This window comes from Filicampus tigris, chromosome 2 (assembly GCF_054856515.1).
Source record: "Filicampus tigris isolate MCC_2025a chromosome 2, RoL_Ftig_1.0, whole genome shotgun sequence".
Taxonomy (NCBI): Eukaryota; Metazoa; Chordata; class Actinopteri; order Syngnathiformes; family Syngnathidae; genus Filicampus; species Filicampus tigris.
In genome coordinates, this window is record NC_141218.1 from 37,474,152 (window position 1) to 37,488,004 (window position 13,853).

The 13,853-nt window shown below is 44.8% G+C and overlaps 1 pseudogene; it reads left to right on the plus strand.

The window, feature by feature from the left end:
• The first annotated feature begins 252 nt into the window (after nucleotides 1-252).
• Nucleotides 253-12,229, plus strand: LOC147152375 (zinc finger protein 862-like; annotated as a pseudogene).
• Nucleotides 12,230-13,853: the final 1,624 nt, after the last annotated feature.

The window sequence follows — 13,853 nt, forward strand, 5'->3', positions numbered from 1 at the left end:
CTGAACACCTTCTTAAGGTCATGATATTTGCGTGGCACACGATCTAAATTAATTTCCTCCTCTGGAGGTACGACCGATAATGTGTTCTCTGGCACAGCGGACTTAAGACAATGAGCATGACAAAACAAACTCCAATTTTCTATAGCTGGGCGACCCCAGTTAATGTTCCGGGTTGTGCTTCTTGAGCCATGGTAGGCCTAATACGACAGGTGCCGCACGAGATGGCATGACAAAAAATGGACGCGTTTCAGCATGGTTACCAGACAGACGGAGCAATACGGGTCACTGGAAATTCGTCCTATGGAGGCCACAGTATCGTTAGAGTCCGGAACCCCCAAAAAGGAAGACTTACAGGAGAGCAGTCCCGTAGGACACTTAGCCACATGGTGTCCCGTCTGTCCGCAATAGAAGCAGGCCCCGGACAGTGCGTGCCGCCTTGTCTCCTCGGGGGGTAGCCTTCCACCGCCTAGCTGTATCAGCTCCTCCTGCGTCGTCTTGGATGGCTTGGGAGGTAGCTGGCGTCCTGATGCGGATCCCGACTCCTCCATAAGGACCTGGACCAATCTGCCTTGTGATTGTTTTTCCGCCTCTGCCTTGTGATTGTTTTACCGCCTCTGCCGAACTAAAAAGAAAAAGCTTCAACCATATAAATAAAACAAAATCTGTACAGACTGTAGTGAGGCAATTAAATAAGTATTTTTTTTTTTTTAAGTTCATGGCAAAGCCTGAGCTCTGACCCTCGTAATTATGCTCCCGACGACGGTCGCGCAGCTGGTTGTCCAACCGAATAGCAAGTGCAATAAGTCCCTTCAGGCTGGTGGTGTCATCTCGTGCGGCCAATTCGTCTTTAAGATCACTTACATTTCATCAGAATTTCGTCCACGACGGAATATGCTACGAAGTGCACAGTCGTCGACCCCACTCTCAGCCACAAGAATACAGAAGTGTATGGAATAATCCGCAGGGGATTGGTTACCTTGAACGCAATCTAACAACGGACCTCCGGCCTCCCTTCAGTGTAGAGGGTGGTGAAACACTTGGCGAAACTCTTTAACAAAATCAGGGAGGGAAGACCGGAGCCCGGGTTTGGAATTGCTCACCGCCAAAGCCCACGCAGCAGCTCGACCAGACAGGAGACTCATAATAAACGCCACTCGCGAACTATCGGTGGCATAAGTAAGTGGTAGCTGATCAAAAATGAGGGAACATTGATGGAGGAACTGCCCACACAAACCGGGTTCACCCTCATACCGTGTAGGGTTGGGTAAATTGGGCTACCGACATGTGAATATGTCAGGAGGCATCGAGCTTGATGCAGCTTGGAAATCCGAAGACGGCGTTCCTCAGATGTCGCGCTGCTGAAGCTGGGCACTCAGACTGTCGCACCGCTGAGCCAGCAGTGTCACAGCACTACAGAGTTCCGTGAGCGCTGCTTCCTGCTGTCCCACCAGTCGACCCTGACTGGTCAAAGCTTTCCTAATTTTGTCAGACTCTGTGGAATCCATGGTCGGATTATTCTGTCACATCTGACAAAAGCGGACAGGAAAAAATGTGGATCCCAAAAACGCAGAATGGGACAAAAGCGTCGAACAGAAAAATCTTTAATTACAAAATCCAAAAATGACCGACAAAATATGAACAAAGGACGCTGGCGAAAACCAGGCCAGGGACCATCAAATAGGGAACACAAAACACTCGCACAAGGCAAGGAAATATTGACAACCGAAAAACAAAACGAGATTGCAAAAAACCCCAATAACACAAAGCACAAAGCGCTCAGTCAAAGTGACGAGGAACAAAAACTTTATATAACAAAACCTTGCTGGAAAAATCGAGAACAAGATACGAGAACGTGACGTCTAGAAAACAGAGCTTGGGCTGTGAAGCGAGCAAGGTCAATAATCTGACAAGATATGGTGGTGAACAGTGTCCTTTTAAACCAAGCTGATTATGATACGCCACAGATGCACAGCTGAAGGGAATGCCCCCCACTCCAGCTGGGCTGCAACTAACACACAGCGAGAGAGATAGAGACAGAGCGCGCCTAGAGCAAAACATGACAGTACCCCCCCTCAACGGACGCCTCCAGGAGGACCACTCGGCTTCGAGGGATGAGCGGCGTAAAAATCATGGATGAGTGAAGGATCCAAGATCCACGAGCGGGGGACCCACTGACGTTCCTCCGGGCCGTACCCCTCCAAAGAACTGAACCACCCTGCCCCTGCGCCTGGAGTCCAAGATCTCCTTCACGGTGTAGACGGGCTCACCACCCACAATACGAGGAGGCGGCAGGGGAACGGGGGGGCGGGGCAAAAGGACAGTCCCCCACCGGCTTGACCAAGGAGACGTGGAACACAGGATGGACCTTGAGCGTCGGGGGCAGGCGCAGCCTCACAAAAAAAAATAGAGTAAATGCAGAATGACATTTTTGTAGGAGGTCTATCCATAAAAATGAGGTGTCCCTAAAGTGCACAAGATAATTGAAATTGTTTGATTTAAACTGTTTAAGTGGAGCGTTCTTGATTGCAGGGGAATTTCATCAGCTCCTGAATGAATGACAAAGCAAAACTGCACGTAATGCATAATGCGACGTACAGTAATGCCTCGTTTATCGCAGTTAATGGGGACCAGAACCCCCGCGATAGGCAAAAAAACGTTAAGTAGAGGTTGAATTATTTTAATTATTATTTAAATTGTTTTATTTATTTTAAAGTTTTATTTTGTAGGGATTTACACCTCTATTACAACATTGCATGGTTCCCACCCTTCTAAATACTTGTTACACAACAAATTTAACTTTAAAAATGCAGGCTGGTATTTAGGAACGTGAGCTACAACCCCGGCAGCGGACGATTGCGACGGAACGTTAGCCCATAATTACGTTTTAGTTTTGATTTTTATCCTAAAATTGTCTTATGTTAACTAAAATGCCATGGTGCATTTTATCCAAAGGTACACAAAGTGTAATGGTGTAATGCACTTTTAAACGCTTGTCGTCATTGTTGTGCAAAGCGAAAGCGTTATTAAGTCTGCTGCTTCTTCGTTGCCTCCGTCTTCTTTGTTGTCATCTTTTTCTTCTCTCCTTCCTCTTCTTTTAAAACGAAGAAGCACAGTCGCCGGAAGTAATCATGCCTTAACTTTGCACAATAACATCAACAAGGTCCTTTGAATAAAATGCAACGCGGGATTTTAGTTAAGTTAAGCTGTTTTAAGACAAACTTCAGACAAAACTAAATAACACTAACATTTTATTTGCAGATGTTTCGTCATCCTTGACGTGCTGAGCACATTGTAATTGACGGGTGGCTCAGCGCGCTCCGCTTACAACTTCTGAATACAGCTGTTTACTTATTCGGATTGACTCTGACTGACTGAACGGCACATTTGAATAATGTTATGAGTTTTTCTACGTTGATCAACGTTGTTCAAAAGTGCTGTTCATTTGTTAGCGTGGATGAGACGAGCGAGAGGTTGCAGTCAGCCATCAACTCATGGGGTAAATCCACTCGTGCTCTCATTGGTTGATCTCGCGCCGGGAACAAATCACGCGACTTTTCTGAGTGCCCGCGGGTATGTACAAAGCCTCCGAGTCAACTCATCTCTTTGAAACAACGCGTCTTTCTGCAATATGGCTACCAATATGGCTGTATTTTTCATTTTTATTTTTTGATGAATACTTTTTGAAAATCCGCGATACACTGAGGCCGCGAAACACGAACCGCGAAGTGGCGAGGGATTACTGTATATTGTAAATCAATGTACCAAAAATCCAGTGTACATGGTGTGGTTGATGTACACCATGTACACAAGGGTGCATGGATGTGAAGGTTAAGACCTGACCGAACGGAAACTGTTATTTTGCTGTTTTGGCATGGTTAGCGACAGTAACCTGTTAATGAAATTAAATAGAGGATTGCTGATTAGGGGGGGGCAATACTGGGAATATTCGTATTGATCCGATACCAAGTAAATACAGGGTAGTATCGGACGATACCGATACCTTTTGCTTGGAAATGTTATGAACCCCCTTGAGTTTGTATATTATGTTTTGTTTATTTATATATATATATATATATATATATATATATATATATATATATATATATATATATATATATATATATATGTATATATATATATATATATATATATATATATATATATATATATATATATATATATATATATATATATATATATATAAAGATTATAGTAATTTGTTTGCATACCCGAACCAATAAGAAGCTGTTTTAATGGGTTGAATGTCTTACTTTATTCATGTCCGACTTGTGCTGTCAAGCGATTAGAATTTTTAATCGCAGTTGATCGCATTTTTCATAGTTAACTCGTACTTAATCGCATATTTTATTTATTGTAAAAAATCCCTTAATTTTTCTGTCCCATTATTTTCTTGAATTTTAATACCCTTCCCATGAATAAGAGTATTGATTTTCTTATGCAAATACTTTATTAAAGCGAAGTCACCCCAAACATATTATTTTTTAAGAATATGCTCCATGCAAGCCCACTAGTTGAAACAAGGCATTCTGATAAATATTGCGTTTGTGGAATAAGAGTTAATCCACCTGTTTTTAATCATTACTGGGGAGTGGCCATTTTGTCACGTCTTTCAACTGAAAATGATATCACAACTGCTCAGGGCTCACGTAGCGACCAATCACAGCTCACCTGTTTTCTGAAACTGAGCCATGATTGGTCATTATTTGAGCCTTCAGCGCGTCTGTGATGTCATTTTCAGTCGACAGAAGTAATAAAATGGCCGACCACTGAGATGGTAAAAAATTGATGAATTTTACAACTTAACTCATATTCCATAAACACAATATTAATCAGAATGCCTTGTTTGAACTTGGGGGCCTGCATAGAACATATTTCTTGAAAAAAAAAATTGGGGTTTGTTTTTTCTTCAATTGAAAAAAAAAAAGCATTGGATTCAAGTCACGCAAACAGCCCCTCAGCCCTTTTCAAACACACACACATACACTTTCAGCTGTTACTGAAAGCATGCTACTGAACACCAATTGACTGGCTAATCTTGTCTTGCTTTAGAGAGAAAATATATATGACAAACACAATGCTGCATTTTAAGGGCAAGCAAGGAAAGTCTATCTAATCCAAGCAGTCTATGTAACCATAGGATGTACTGTATCTTTATGTAGATACAATATTTATGTATATGCTGCAGCTACGTATGATCTAAGCTAAATATTAGCCGGATATGTGCATTTGTGTGTTGAACTTGTTGGTTCAATGTTGCAATTAGAAGTACCTAGCCGATTCTGACTTTGGGTCATGAACTGCATCGAGTCATTCTTTGGCTAGGCGTCGGCCGAATGAGCCGGCCGGGCCGGCCCGGGCAGGATGACCGAAGGGCGACTGCTGTCACCGCGGTGCCGCGCAGCTGTGGAGATCTGTGGGAATTGGTCCGCCCAGAGTCGCCGCCGCCGCCGCTGCCCATGCTTGCCGGCCGGGACGAAGCGGGCCGAGGAGCTGAGCGCGAGTGGGGGCAAGCTAACAAGCTATTGCTACGCATCTTCAGCGGCAGGAGCCCGAGGCAGATGTAACGCCTCCTCTACTCTAAAGATTTTTTTTTTTTCAAGATACATGTATAGATCATGGTGACCAGCAGCCTTTATCAATGCAGCGGCTGGTTGCTATGGAAACCTTAATCATGCGATCGAAAAAATTGACGCCGTCAAAAGGGGGTTGGAATAACTTAAAAAATAATGCGCTAAATTGACAGCCGTAATATATATACACATATACATATATGTATATATGTATATCCAGATTCCCATCCTATGCAGCAACCAGTACTCCTCAGCAATCAACATGCCTGCCAGCTTCCACACAGCAAGCCTCAGGGATGCCAAGACAAGGTTGGCAGACTCCAGCTCCACTGCATCATGATTCAACTGTTAGGAGTGAACAAACCTACAAGGGGCCACGCCGTTCCATCCCCTATTTCAGCCACCGTGATCCATGTGAATTTGCACGTTTGAAGGTGGCACTGGAGAACCTCTTGCCAGAGGACGCGACTGAACTGTTCAATTACCAAATCCTAGTTGACCATCTTGAGTTACAAGAGGCAAAGTTGATAGCAGATTCTTACCTCAACTCACCTACGCCAGGGTTTCCCACACCATGTTAATACTTGAGCGGTGCGCCCAAGTAAACAGACGGCCGCCCAAGGAGATTTTAAGAGAATTTAATAAAAATATTTATTATAATTTTTTTTTTAAACGGGTCGCGACCGTAGATACCGCATGTAACGTAAATTTGCCGTCAATCAAGCCTGGTTTATACCCGTAGCAAAAATGTGGCGAGTTGGCCAATTCGTCGGTCTCGCTCAACCCCTACGCAGCCGCTTTGCTGGTAGTTTTAATTCGCAGCTTTGTAGTACAACTGTTTGCTGCCAAATAATATTCAGATATTCAGCTGAGCAAGACACCCTCTCATCACCCCACCCGCTGCACGGCTTTTTTTTTTCGCTACACGGCTTTAAACCCTTCGCAAAAATTATCATCTGCCCCCCTGGTTAGCTCAGGGGGCTACAAGAGGCAAAACAGGCAAGAGGAGACTTAGCAACAGGACTAACTTCAACCAAACAAGCACGTCGTGTGTGAAGTGAAGTTGAGACAGCCAATCACCTGCAACACAGCTGAACCAACCGAATCACATTGTTTCACCGGTGCAGTTTTGTACGACACGAAGCTAAAATACGATTTTCTGCAAGGAGCGCTGCAAAATTCCAGGTGAGCTGACATTATAACTAGCCATATTTTAAAAACGGAATTATTTGATGTACCATGTGACATATTAAATGCTAAGTGAATTGGAAAAAACAAGGCAAACTATCCAGCTAATTGTTTTAGTCAGCAGGCATGTCGAATAGGCCTAGGTTCATCGGCCATTACTTTAAGAGGATACGGCGAGAAGATGAAGGCACCACACAGCAGGTAACTTGAAATGACAAACTCATTTAGCCATGTGTCATGTAATATGGTCTGAAATACAATTGCAAGTTAACAGACGGCGGCACGGTGGTCGACTGGTTAGCACGTCCGCCTCACAGTTCAGAGGTTGTGGGTTCGATCCCGGCCTCGGCCTCCCTGTGTGGAGTTTGCATGTTCTCCCCGTGCCTGCGTGGGTTTTCTCCGGGTACTCCGGTTTCCTCCCACATTCCAAAAACATGCATGGTAAGTTGATTGGACTCTCTAAATTGCCCTTAGGTGTGATTGTGACTGTGGTTGTTTGTCTATGTGTGCCCTGCGATTGGCTGGCAACCAATTCATGGTGTCCCCCGCCTACTGCCCAAAGACAGCTGGGATAGGCTCCAGCACGCCCCGCAACCCTTGTGAGGAGAAGCGGTATAGATAATGGATGGATGGATGGAAGTTAACAGACAAAATGCAGAGGCAACTTGGTTCACTTGTTCACAATGAATTCCAGGAGTCGGTGAGTGCTAGTCAAGTGCAGAGGCAGAAAGTGCAGGAGTCAGTGTAGAGGCAAAAAGTGCAGGTCCCACTGTTGATGCAGCAGCAGGTGACAAAACAGCACTGTCCAAGTTGCACAGTTCCAAGGGCCATTGTTCCAAGTTCCACAGTTGGAGCATTCATTCCTAAACAGAGTAAGGAGAACACTATTATTACACCACTGCATGATAATTTCAGATCCCAGGCAACGTCATTCTGGATGGAACACTGACTGGTGTAATGAGCCTCAGTACCAGAATTGGCTGTACAACACCAAGATTGATAGGAATTTGGAATTACATTTGCAAGACCATGTGTTTAATAGCAAATATATTGGTTATGTAAGAATTAACACTTGGTTTTTTTTGTTTTTTTTTTCAAGGAATGTTTTGCAGACTCTGCCGCCAACACAAGTCTCCAGCGAAGAAAGGCCCTCAGCAAAGGGCATTTATTGAAGTGGGTTGTAAGGTGTACAGAAAGGATTTTGTATAGCGCCACATGACCTCAGACCCACATCAATACTTGTCCAAAAGTAGACCTCACTTGCATCAGGTATAGAATCTAACTTTAAACAAAAAGGCCTATTAAACGTGTAATACCCGGCCAATTTATGGATTTAATCCATATCATTGTCTATAAATAGACATCCTCGTGACATACATACATGCATATGAAATTATGAAAAGTGTCAAAAACTAGACTCAACATTAACCAAAATAAAATGGGCCCACAAACACACTCGCATTCATACAATGCTACACAGTTGGACCAATGTACTGTACATTTTAGATGAACCTATGATGCATTTACCTCGTAAATAGCAGACATTACTACTTAATGTTATGAAACTGCTTTTTAAAACTATTCATATGATCTTAATCATCTCTCTTAATATAATTTATTCATTTAATATTACATTTATTTCTCTGCATCTCTAGCCTAGGCAATTCTACACATGTTTAACCATATACTGTAATTAAATATTTGCTCTTTGTGTAGGCCTCTCCGTGGTTCAGGCTTTTGAGCCTACCATTGTTTTGGAGCATGAGGCCACTATTGGTGGCTTCAAATGCCTCTATTGGCTAATTAAGAATGAGATGGTTGATCACACAAATTACCCAAAGCTGCTGAGCCGAGCTCAGCTTTTGGGTTGCAGCTACTTTGATAAGTTGAAGGTAATTGACCCTTTCCAGATAATACTCTATGACACTTGGAACTTAAACCACAGGCTTACAAATTGATAAATGTCCTTTTCTCAGGTGGATCAGAGAAACAATTACCGCTCACATAGAATAGTGGATGAAATGCCTGAGATCCTTGCAACGGTAAAGTAAATCTACACAGTATTTATTCTCAGTCCCAAGTGCTCTATTGGTAATGGAATATTGTGTTCTTGTATTATTTTGTGTGCAATAAGTGATCAGATGTAATGGTGTTTTTGCTTCCTTGTTTGCTCTTCTGTCTGATAAATGTTAGAAAAATGTCTCCATGGAAACAATAAAATATTCTTCTTGTAGGTTATAGAGTCGCCTATCATGGTAGCCATTAGAGCTTCAGGAGCAATCAGCCTGGAGGTTGATGAAACAACTGATATCTCTGTGAACCAGCAGCTGGATTTGCATGTCAGGTGCTGTATTTTTTAAAGTAATCAATGAAAATTAAAATTCAGACCTTGATATTTTAATGTTATACATTATTTTATTTTAGACACATGGATGAAGATGGAGGAGTATTCAATTACTTCCTAGACCTGGTGGCAGTGGATGATGGCAAAGCGGACACCATTGTTGCGGCTATAAAAGCTGTCCTGCAGAAGAAAGTCATGACGGGTATGAAATCTGTGTGATATTAGAGTGGTGACAATTGGTGACACCCCAACACTAAATTTATATCTTATACCTAGGTCGTGTGAATGGCGTGGCGAACCAGCTCACTGATAGCTTTCCGAAGCTGGTGCCTGTGGGCCTCCAGGAGCTGCATCTGTTTTTCAGAAACAGTGGCCATCGTTCAGCCACCCTCTGATCTGCAGCTACCACTCTTGGTCTGAGTGACCTGAAGGTCAAGGTATGTCATCAAGACTTACCATCCTTACAATATTATTGAAAATTGGGTTTGATTATTTTATTCTTACCAGTGTTTCTATTTATGTTTAGGAAGTCAATGATACAAGATGGCTCTGGAATCTGAAGAGAAATCTGCCAGCCGTCCTGTCTGCTTTGGTGGAGGAGGCAACCTAAACACGAAAATGTCCCATCGCAACAGGACTCTACACCTTTTGTGCGACTTACAGATTTGTGGATGCACTCTACCTGCAAGCAGATGTGTTGCCGCACATTGCGTTGCTTTCTAAGGTGTTCCAGAGATCGAATATGAACTTCACTCACATAAAGACCCAGGTATGTCACAAAGGATGCATTTCATAAAAGGTGGAATGACCCTTTACCAGCCATTATCTTGTCATCTTGAATGTCTTTTTACACATTTTAGGTTTCCCGTCACACTTGCTATACTGAGGAGGTTCCAGGAGGCGGGCGAGGCCCCACTGACCGGGACTCACCTTGCTCGGCTTCCCTGTGACCTGGACAACCCAGTGGGGGTTGGGGCCCTGAACATCACCCACGAGGAGGAGCGGAGGAGAAAGGACCTCCAGGAGCATCCCCGGGAGGAGCTGTGGGACAGATTTGTGAAATATGTAAATAGATCCCCCCCAGCTCTTAATTGAGAATTGTAGATATTTTGGAAATATGTAATATAATGTAATATACCAATCATTCCAGATCCGCAAGCCATACCTCAGCAGCCTGGAGAGTAACCTTAGTGCCAGATTCCAGGACATAGAGGTATTGGGGGCCTTCAGTGTGCTCAGTCCAAGGGCAGTGAAAACTGAAAGAGAAAACCTCACTAATCTGCAAATCCTCCAAGAAAAATCATCCCAGGACAAGAGGCCATCAAGGCGGAGTAGTCTACTTTAAACATCACCTATCAGGAGTATTTAAGGTTAGTAATTTATCAGATGTTCTTTACAGGATTGATTTGTCATCCGTCTTGCGTATTGCAAATTACATTGTATGCTTTTTTGGCAAATTTCTGAAGGAGTAGAATCATGCAGAAATGATGCAGCTGCTGGCTAGTGGGAAAAGATTAAATTTCCCCTGCTAAGCAAACTTGCTGCAACTGGGCTGGTAATCCCTGTCTCCAGTGTGAACTGTGAGCAGGATTTTTCAACCATGAACAGGGTAAGGAGAATGCATACATACAAATTATTTCACAGGGGCAGCCAGGATCCATCCATCCATCCATCCATTATCGATACTGCTTATCCTCACAAGGGTCGCGGGGCACGCTGGAGCCTATCCCAGCTGTCTTCGGGCAGTAGGCAGCCAGGATATGAAATACAATTTCAGCATGGTCATTTTAAAGATTGGTGCCTGTGTTGACGCTTTTCAGGTCACAACTGACCTGCGGAATCGCCTGGATGGGGAGCACCTGGCCGCGTGTCTCAGAATATCTATAAATGGACCAGCACCATAGGACTTCCCCTACCAGGAGGCTTTGGAGCTATTTTTTAAAAAGCCTCGCAAGATGCATTGTGCTAATAGGCTGTGCAGTCTGTGCAAATAAAAGCAGTCACTTGGCATCACTATTGCTCTCTCTAGTATTCTCTGTAAAGTAAATGTTTCTACCTTTTCTGAATAACATTTCATGCTGCCAGCCATGATTTTTATTGTTTTACTTTTTTCTTTGTAGGGTAAGCAATCCCTTTAAAGTCGACAGACGATCACATGACTTTTTTTTTTTTTTTTAAGACAACACAGAGAGGCATGATCCCGCCTCACAGAGTTTCCATTCAAACTTTGGTCAAAAGTGTCAAATCTCAACTATATACCATGTTTGAATGGTCTCAATAGGCCAATTTAAACAATACTTAGTCTAAGTCGATCACACCATACTTTTCATGATTATTTTTGTCACGTTCAATGAAGAGGTTGTGGTAGCCGTTCTGCTACATGGTCATTCACATTCTGTCCCCAAACTCTGTGCACTTCATGCTTGCAAAGCACTTTGTGCTTTGGGATTGTGGATTAACATCTCGGCCGGGTCAAAGCGAGCCGAGGAGCTGAGTGCGAGTGGGGGCGAGCTAACGTGCTATTGCTACGCAGCGTCGGTGGTTGGAGCCGGAGGCTGCGCGCTGTGCACGCACATTTTTTTTTTTAATCGGTCATACTTCATTCGTAGCTCTTCCGTGTGGCTAACTAGGAATCAAAATTTAGCACCGACATTCTAAAATCTGTACGGTTCCGGGAGAACCGGAATGATAGAACGGGTTCCACTCGATTCCGGATTTTTGGTGCCCAACCCTAATCATATTTAAGTGTCTCACCACTAGAGGTGTACACTTAGACCTTTTGAACACAATCAACGCAGACTCATTCCTGATGGCTCTCAGGCGGTTTATCGCCCACCGAGGGACACCAGCTGAGCTGTATTCGGACCAGGGAACTAACTTCTGTGGAGCAGAAATGGAGCTGCGAGAGGCGTTCGCTGCCCTGTCCCCAGATCTAGAGCAACAGCTAGCTAAGCAGAAGATCAGCTTCCACTTCAACCCCCCTGCAGCACCCCACTTTGGAGGTGTGTGGGAAAGGGAAACACGTTCCGTGAAGACAGCCTTGTACACCACTATGGGAGCTCAGCCTGGCAACGAGGAAGTTCTAAGGACATACTGTGCTGCTTGAAGTGGAAGGAATCTTTAATTTGAAGCTGCTAGGATACATCTCATCCAGCCTCAGCGATCTCAATCCCATGACAGCCAATGTCCTATTGATGGGGTGGCCGGCTGGATCGTTACCCCCGGTCGCGTATCCCGAGACAGACCTGCTGAGCCGTCGTCACTGGAGACACTCCCAAGTCCTGGCGAACCACTTCTGGTCCAGCTTCCTGTAGAACTACCTACCAAGCCTGCAGACCAGCCAGAAGTGGCACTCCACCAGAGCCGACATCACGGAGGGCGCCGTTGTGATGTGGTGTAGCAGCGTGCACAGCCCGATTTGAATGGGAATATTGACTGATAAACTGCCGCTGCTACGGTCCTGTCAGCTTGCCTGCTTAAACAAATGCATGTGGGGATCAGTCACATAATGTCCAGAGTCTATCATACGGGTCTGTGATTGCTGCAATGATATGATTGACTGATGAATAAATAGCGAAATAATGTGGAATATCATGTCCACCTATAGGCCCTTTGGCATTAAGCTATAGGCCCTGTAGAGTCCAGGGGTTAGGGTTCTTTGACAACTTTAAATTCAACAAGTGGCACAATAATATGCCCGTTTTACTGACATGTTTATATTGGGTGGGGTGGGCTCGGGGGACGGACTGATGGTTGAACTGATGGACCAACAGACTACTGACGGACTAACTGACAGACTTAACTGATTGACAAACTGAACAACTGACGATTACAATTCAGTTCGGCTTGAAAAATGGCGGCCGGGTACCCAGGCCATGGACCGGTGACCAGAAATCTAATGGAACAAAACAAAGCCACAGGGTTTGCACTGCCGTTGCAGAATCGGAGGACGGCCGCAGCGCTTTCGCCACGGTAGCAAAGTCAGAGAGCAGCTGTAGCTCTTGCACTGCCGTAGCAGAATCAGAGGGTGGCCGCAGAGCTTGTGCCACTGTAGCAGAGTCAGAGGGCGGCTGCAGAGCTTGTGGCACCGTAGCAGAATCGGAGGGAGGCCACATGGCTTGCACCGCGAGTCGCAGTGTGGCCGCAGAGCTTGCGCGACCGTAGTAGAGTTGGAGGGCGGCCGCAGGGCTCTTGCGCAGGGCATGGCCCGCTGGAGCAGGTTTGGAGTCTTGTGATGCCGAGGAGCCGTGAAGGGTTCCTGGCACAGCCAAACAGCCGGCACGGGGGCTTGCAGCTCACGAGGTGCCGGCACGGGGCCCTGCCTCATCAGCCTGCCACCATAGAGGTTGGGAAACACAAGAAACATGAGGAGCTGGGAGTACAGATAGTGAGGAAAGTAAACTAGAATGAATGGGACAAATGGTACTAGGTTTGGGATAGGTTCAGAATGACGTGATTTGGAAAAAGCGGGATTTACGGGAGGAACCAGAACCTTTGCTTGGGCGCCTACGTTGGTCAGCCCGCGGAGGTCCCATGTAAATGGCCAACCCGGCACCCAAGTAAGGGTCTGATCAGAAGGGTTCTGGGGTGGATACTAAGGGATCATCATCAGAAAAACGTGACAAAAATGGGCTTGAATTATGACTGTGGAAGGAAAAGCGACCTGGAAAAACAAAATCTGTGGCAAAATTGGAATCGGAATCAGAAAGGAGGTTAACCAAATCATGGCC